The 6,436-nt window shown below is 39.4% G+C and overlaps 1 protein-coding gene across 1 annotated transcript in view; it reads right to left on the bottom strand.

Moving 5' to 3' along the window:
- Window positions 1-2,401: 2,401 nt before the first annotated feature.
- The window catches only part of meioc (meiosis specific with coiled-coil domain), a 47,492-nt gene continuing 43,457 nt past the window's right edge, over window positions 2,402-6,436 (bottom strand). Inside the window, exon 12 of the transcript XR_014873627.1 lies at window positions 2,402-6,205. The gene's annotated coding sequence lies outside the window, so the exon portion shown is untranslated. The remainder of the gene's footprint in view (window positions 6,206-6,436) is intronic.

Here is a 6,436-nt window from a genome sequence, read left to right as displayed (position 1 = left end):
GGTATTAATTTTTAAATCCTACATTGCCTTTTTCTCAGGTTATCTTTGATGTCCATTTCACATCATATCTAAATCAGCAGTATCATGTGTTCTGATCGGTAGTCCCATTGCTTGGCTTGGAGCTGAATTAAAGTTTCTTGGCTCCTGCCCACGTCCTATTACCAACGATTATTTCACCTTCACCTGATGTTTGGTCACCACGGTGCTTCCAGTCTGTATGTAGGTTCAGTGACACAGGCCAAAATACTAACTGGCAATCCACATTTCCATAGCAACCTCTAGTCACTATAGAAAAATGTGTATTCCCCAACCAATTGGTGAGTATTTGGAGATTACACAGTCAGTGGAAGTGGAACTTTGAGGGACATGCAGTAGGTAATTGGTCCAGGCTTAAATGGACAGTGACTGTTTGAACATATAGATGCACTACTGACAACTAACAAAAGTGTAAACACTGCTAAAATGCTAGACATGTGAACAACACCTCTGAGCAATAGTATAAAAAACATTTGACAGAGGAACTAGAGCCTTATTTTGATGCAGTGAAACAGTATAAAAATCTTTGCTAGTTTTTGTGGTTTTTTTACTTCTGGGTTTGCGATCTCAACTTTGAGTTTCAACTGTGAGTTGAGAAGCTATACCGACAGTATCTCACCCAAACACTCAGTAAAGCAATGATCTCCCTCGCTACTCCTTGACTTCGCTGTAATCCAGAGAATGCACATTCAGAGGAAACATGTCCAGTAGACGAGAGATGAAGTGTGTGTGTGAGAGATAGTGAAAGACTCGACTGAGAAAGGAGAGAAGAAAGCGGGCCCTGTATCTCATGCCCTCCAGAGATCAATTGTCCGAACTTCTCGATGAGTGCTCTCCCTTGCCCCTGAAGCAGCCGAATCAATGCCTAGGCATGTGTGTTTGCGAGCCTGTGTGTATGTGCATGCTATTTAGGTGGAGAAAGGTAACGGAAAATGGAAATGGAAATATGAGAAGTAGCAGTATGTATGTTAGGAAGTTCCTCAGATTCGATATTCTTAAATTCACTGAAAAGTCTCCCTACGGTGTTGTTGAATATAAACGTGTCTTACTAATTGGGACAGCGCTTATTGCTTTGAGTGCTGAATTTCCCACTTTGCATTGCTCTTTAATATGTTACAAAAACACTTTCTTGTGCAATCCCCCTTTTTAGCATCACATCAACAGAGTTTTAACTGACGATGCTCTAGTTAAATAAAATGCTTCTATTTCCAGAACCAAACTCATACGTTGGAAAAATGAATATCGTCAAGCAGTTGTGCAGAGCCTCAAAGAGCATTAACATTTAAACACATGCATTGCACTGTATTGTTATTGTGAGACGAAAGATTCATTGTCTGCATTGTCCCACTTAATCATTTCACCACACTCTTTAGTGATTCCAGTCTTATGAGTTAGTGCCAACGATGGGACTATTTATTTCTGCATGCTCCCAGTTTGAAAATAAGAGGGAATTACAAATTCCTCAAAAATAGATTTGCCTGCAAAAGAGAGTTTTATGGTCGGTTTATGGATCTGTAAGGGAATGTCATCATTTCGGTAACTATATTTGCAATTTTCTGTGTACTTTCATTATGCCGTTGTTTTTACTAGTTGATTAATGCTGATGGTAAACTTGGGGGGATGCATGTATTACATAGACTTTTTTGTGATTTTCACAACTTTTCACCAAAGAAAGCTGGCGATAGAGCAGAGTCTCTCCTTTATTAAGGCCCCTCACACTGGGACTTAGTGGGAGATTTTGGCTTCACGCCTTCCTGCCACGGTTTCAGTAAATCGGCTTTCTGCGGGCATGACAGTCATTAGCCTTGCCCCCGGCAGTAATCCTCTAGTTTCTGTCTCTAATGAAAGTAGAAAGGGTTAGTAACATTCACTCCGTTACTGCTTCTGCTGCTGGGCCCCACAGGGAACCAACAGACTGTCCAAAGCCAAAGCCAGATGCACCTCCTGCTCTACAGGTCAAAACAACACCTAAAAACACCACAAGCTTCAATCACACTTGACTTAAATTTTTAAGACAAGTTCGGCCCAAAAGTACCTATGAGCAGTGATGGGAACTAACTTGATACTCTTTGCGCTCTTGCTTACTTTTGTGTCATGGTCTGTGGGATCTGGAGTGTTGGGGTTTTGGTTATTAAGGGTTTTGAGTTTGTTTTTGCTGTTATCCTTATGCTCTTAGTCTTCTTTCTTTTCTTCTGTTATCGCTAGGTTGGGTAATTTATTGTTTCGTTTCTTTTTCAGTGTATACATTTCAAGGTCTTAATTCCTGAAACATAAAGCCTTCGTTTCCTGTGTTTCTGTATTCAAGTAATGAGTCTCCGTTTTGGTTCAGGTATATTTTTATTAGTTAAAAGGAGTTTTTGTCATATTCTTATTGTCCCAGACTTGTTCAGTCTTTTTTGAGGCCTGCGTCATTCTCTTGAATTACTTTTCTTTTTTTACTTTGAAGGTTACGTTTTCTGTTGTGTCCTCTGAACATTTAGCTTCCTGTCTTTCATTCCCTGATTGCTTGGTTCTCTTATTATTATTTGCCAGAGTGTGTCATCTTCATATGTGCTTCAGGTTTGATATCGTTTAGCTTGTATTTTGGCCTTGCATCAACTAAATCAACAATTGCTTTTTTTATTACATCTGTCTGCTTTCAGAAGCAATGCATTTGAATCCCAATTCTGCAACCTTAACACTTTTGAGTGCAGGAAGTTGTTTTTTCGTTTGTTTGTTTTGTTTGTGCTTTTTTACACAGTATACTTCAACTACTTTTATTGTAACTGCCAACAGAGAAAATGCACAAGTTGTTAAAAATGAAGAAAGAACCTAAAGTTAGATGAAATAGGTTCACAATTTTTTTTTCAACTACAATTTGAAGTCAGAGCACTGACCAAGGAAATGAATAAGAGACTATGATCATAGATACTGCTTTAATTTAAGCAACATATCCATCAGATAACATACCCAAGGCTCTATACTGACGGTGTTGATGTGAATTTTAATAAATGACAGAACCCTTTTGGCAGTCTGCAGTGTCTACCAAAGTTCACCAGCTGTTCAGAAAACCTAAGGTGCACTTGGTGACAGAGTGCAAATTGCACACAAGAAGGACCAAGTGTTGGTCAGGGCTGTCATCAGCCAGGCCGTAACTTCTATCACCTAGATAAAGCCAAGCACACACAGCTAGTCATGAGAACTTATTATTTTATTTTGTTCAATCAGGCTTTTAGTATGAGAAATGCCAACCTACATGAACAACATTATTAATTATTGCATCTCTAATCTGTTATTAATCAACCAATGTTTTAGGAACACCCTGCTTTACGTTTTATATGATTTGCTCTTAAAACGCACACAATTCTTCTTTTAAATTTGCTACACAATAAATTTCCTCTATCAAACAATAAATTTCCACCACTGATTCCATCAGCCTAATCAGTTCTGTTCACTGGGAAGCATCACTCAGTGTCACTCTCATGTTCATGAACTCCTTTTTAGACAGCTTTTAATATGATGCATTGATGTATTTACACAAGCCTCTACACTTACTTTTAATGTGTTTTTATCCAAACTGTGAAGCACTTCCTGTATTTTAAAAGTGCTTTACCAATAAAATTACTATAACCAATCAAATAGGCTATGACGTCAAATTAACAGAGAACTGGTAGTAAGGGGCAAGAAGTGTACAGGTTGGATATATGCATATGTGCTGCTGACATCAACTTCTGAAACTCTGACGCTGCAACTGAAGTAAAAAAAATTCAGGTTTTACATTTTTTTACAAATTTTGATGAATAAGAACAAATGTTTGACTTAGTTTTGGGAATTTGTGACAGGAGTGGGATAAAATGTGGTTCTCTGTTGTTACAGAGAACCACATTCTCTGTCTGTCTGTTTTGTTTAGTTGTTCTTTTATTTCCTATTGATTTTTTTTTTTTTTACTTTTTGCTCATTGGAACACTCAGGTGATATTTTTCCTAAATCAGATATTAGATGTTAAGTTTGACTGATCTGTATGTTTCTATCCACTGCAGCAAAATAACCGGCTCAAGCAGGTGCGCCGAATCGGGGCGATCGTGGCTCAAGAGTTGGGAGTTCGCCTTGTAACCGGAAGGTTGCCGGTTCGAGCCCTGGCTTGGACAGTCTCGGTCGTTGTGTCCTTGGGCAAGACACTTCACCCGTTGCCTACTGGTGGTGGTCAGAGGGCCCGGTGGCGCCAGTGTCCGGCAGCCTCGCCTCTGTCAGTGCGCCCCAGGGTGGCTGTGGCTACAATGTAGCTTGCCATCACCAGTGTATGAATGTGTGTGTGAATGGGTGGATGACTGGATATGTAAAGCGCTTTGGGGTCCTTAGGGACTAGTAAAGCGCTATATAAATACAGGCCATTTACCATTTACCATTTAAAGTTTTCTTATAGTGTATCTTCCACTTCAGTAAGCCCTTTTGTACTTTGTCCTGTTGTACCTGTGAGCTAAGACAGCAAGTGTTCTTGGGGTGAATAGACAGTCGATGGCAGACCTACTGCATTGCACTTATTGTTGTGCTTTGAACAGAAAAAAAGGGCCTTTATCCCAAAAAAAAAACCTATCGAACTCTCATATTTAAAGCCACATTTGCAGGGATTTTAATAGCATCCAGTCAGTGGAAACCATACCGATGTGCCCTCCATCTTCAGGTTTACTCTTCAAGGCACGATGCCACGCTGTTCTGCAGTAAGTCATGTCATCTGCCTGGCCAGCAGGAACCCATATTTAGAAAGTACAAGTTACTGTCATAGAATGAATGCATATTTACTTATTCCTGTCTGTTATAAAAAGACCCAAAAACGTGGTTTTAATGAAAGGGCACCTTATTTTATGTGATCTTTGACCTGCCCTGCTGTTGAGCATAGGAATTTTGATATATTGTGTGTTGCCACTTTTAATATCATCAGCCACATCTGGCAATGTTTGGCTGACAGATGGCTGTGATATGTGACTCAGTCACACATCTCTCTTTCTGGGCTGTCCAGGAAGGAGACAGCATCAGGAAATGTGAGAGGGAGTGGCTGTGAACTTGTTTGACCTCTGCCAGACAATTTTCAGTCAAAAGCACATCATAAGTAAGCTTCTCCAAAATCAGTCTTTATCCTCTGGTGGCTCCAGTTAACAGCATATTCACAAATATCAGTTTTAAGTACATTATAATAGCTATTGTGATGCATCAGTTAGCGATACACATAGGCTAACAGAGTTACCTATGGATTTACTCATACTGCGTATGTTTTCAGCCTTTTAGCCTTAACCACCTTATATGCTTTTATTTGCATATATATAAATAGACTGAACATATCTATGCAAATTGATATGGATTTTTAAAATTTGTTTTAATAAACAGAATTTGAAAAAAAATTACGTGGCAAAACGGGGTTAACATGGTAAGTGTCTCAAAAAGAATAAGATCAGTGAAGTTAAGGCATTAAATGTTTACTTTTAGATCTTTAATTTAATGTGGAAAAAGTGCAAACAAGATCAAGTGAAAATATTATATGCTGACATTTCAAAGTGCAAAAGAATGAAATAGGTGAAAGGACCATTTGACTACCTGTCTGGTATTTGTGTTAATTAATACTATGTGTTTTAAAGGGCACGCTTTACAGTGATGCAGCCACATGTATTCCTACCTCCTAGACAGTCCCAGCAACCAGTATTGCCATCTGGGAAGCATCTTTCAATTATGTTTTTTTCTTGGTAAAGCAGCAGGATTGTCTGCCTGTCCTAACTTCAGGGCTAACGCTAAAGGTGGAGGAAGTCCTTTGCTCTTCTCCCTCCACCAGGTCCTTAAGCAACTTTTTGAGCCTGAAGCCAGTGTTTTAAAAAAAACTTTAAGAAGTTTTGGGTGTATGTTCCAAATTAAGCATCTGGAGGTTACTTCCACACCAAAGAAGAGTGCCAAGGCATTGCAGTGCGCACAACTTCCAGCTCTATGGGTAATACCTCTCCTTCTTCCTCTTGAAAGCAGACTGTATTCAGTCTTCAAATAGAAGTCAGGATAGCCATAATCACGACCTGACACAGGGAGCCATAACAAAGTTCGGATGACATCCTCCAGACTTTAACTGGCATCTGAGGGCCACTCATGGGCTCTAATTGCGTCAGGATAACAAGAGGATGAGTTCTTCTTGTTGCTTTTCTGTGCTGTAACCCTTTGTTTGGAAAAAAGGGATTAGCAGTGGCAGTGTTAGATTACTGCATATTACCTCCAACTAAAAGAAAAGATATTGCATATCTGGATGTATATGAGCAACGATCAGCAAGCTTCTCTGAGGCATTGCAAAGGCATAGGTTTCTAGGATCAGGAATAATGTTCTTTCTTGGTGAAGAATCTTACACTGTCCAGGCAGATGCTGAGTACAGATTCCCTTTAATATCTGCCT

This window comes from Neolamprologus multifasciatus, chromosome 4, assembly GCF_963576455.1.
Source record: "Neolamprologus multifasciatus chromosome 4, fNeoMul1.2, whole genome shotgun sequence".
In the NCBI taxonomy this organism is placed as follows: Eukaryota; Metazoa; Chordata; class Actinopteri; order Cichliformes; family Cichlidae; genus Neolamprologus; species Neolamprologus multifasciatus.
This window is presented reverse-complemented; position numbering and strand designations above follow the sequence as displayed.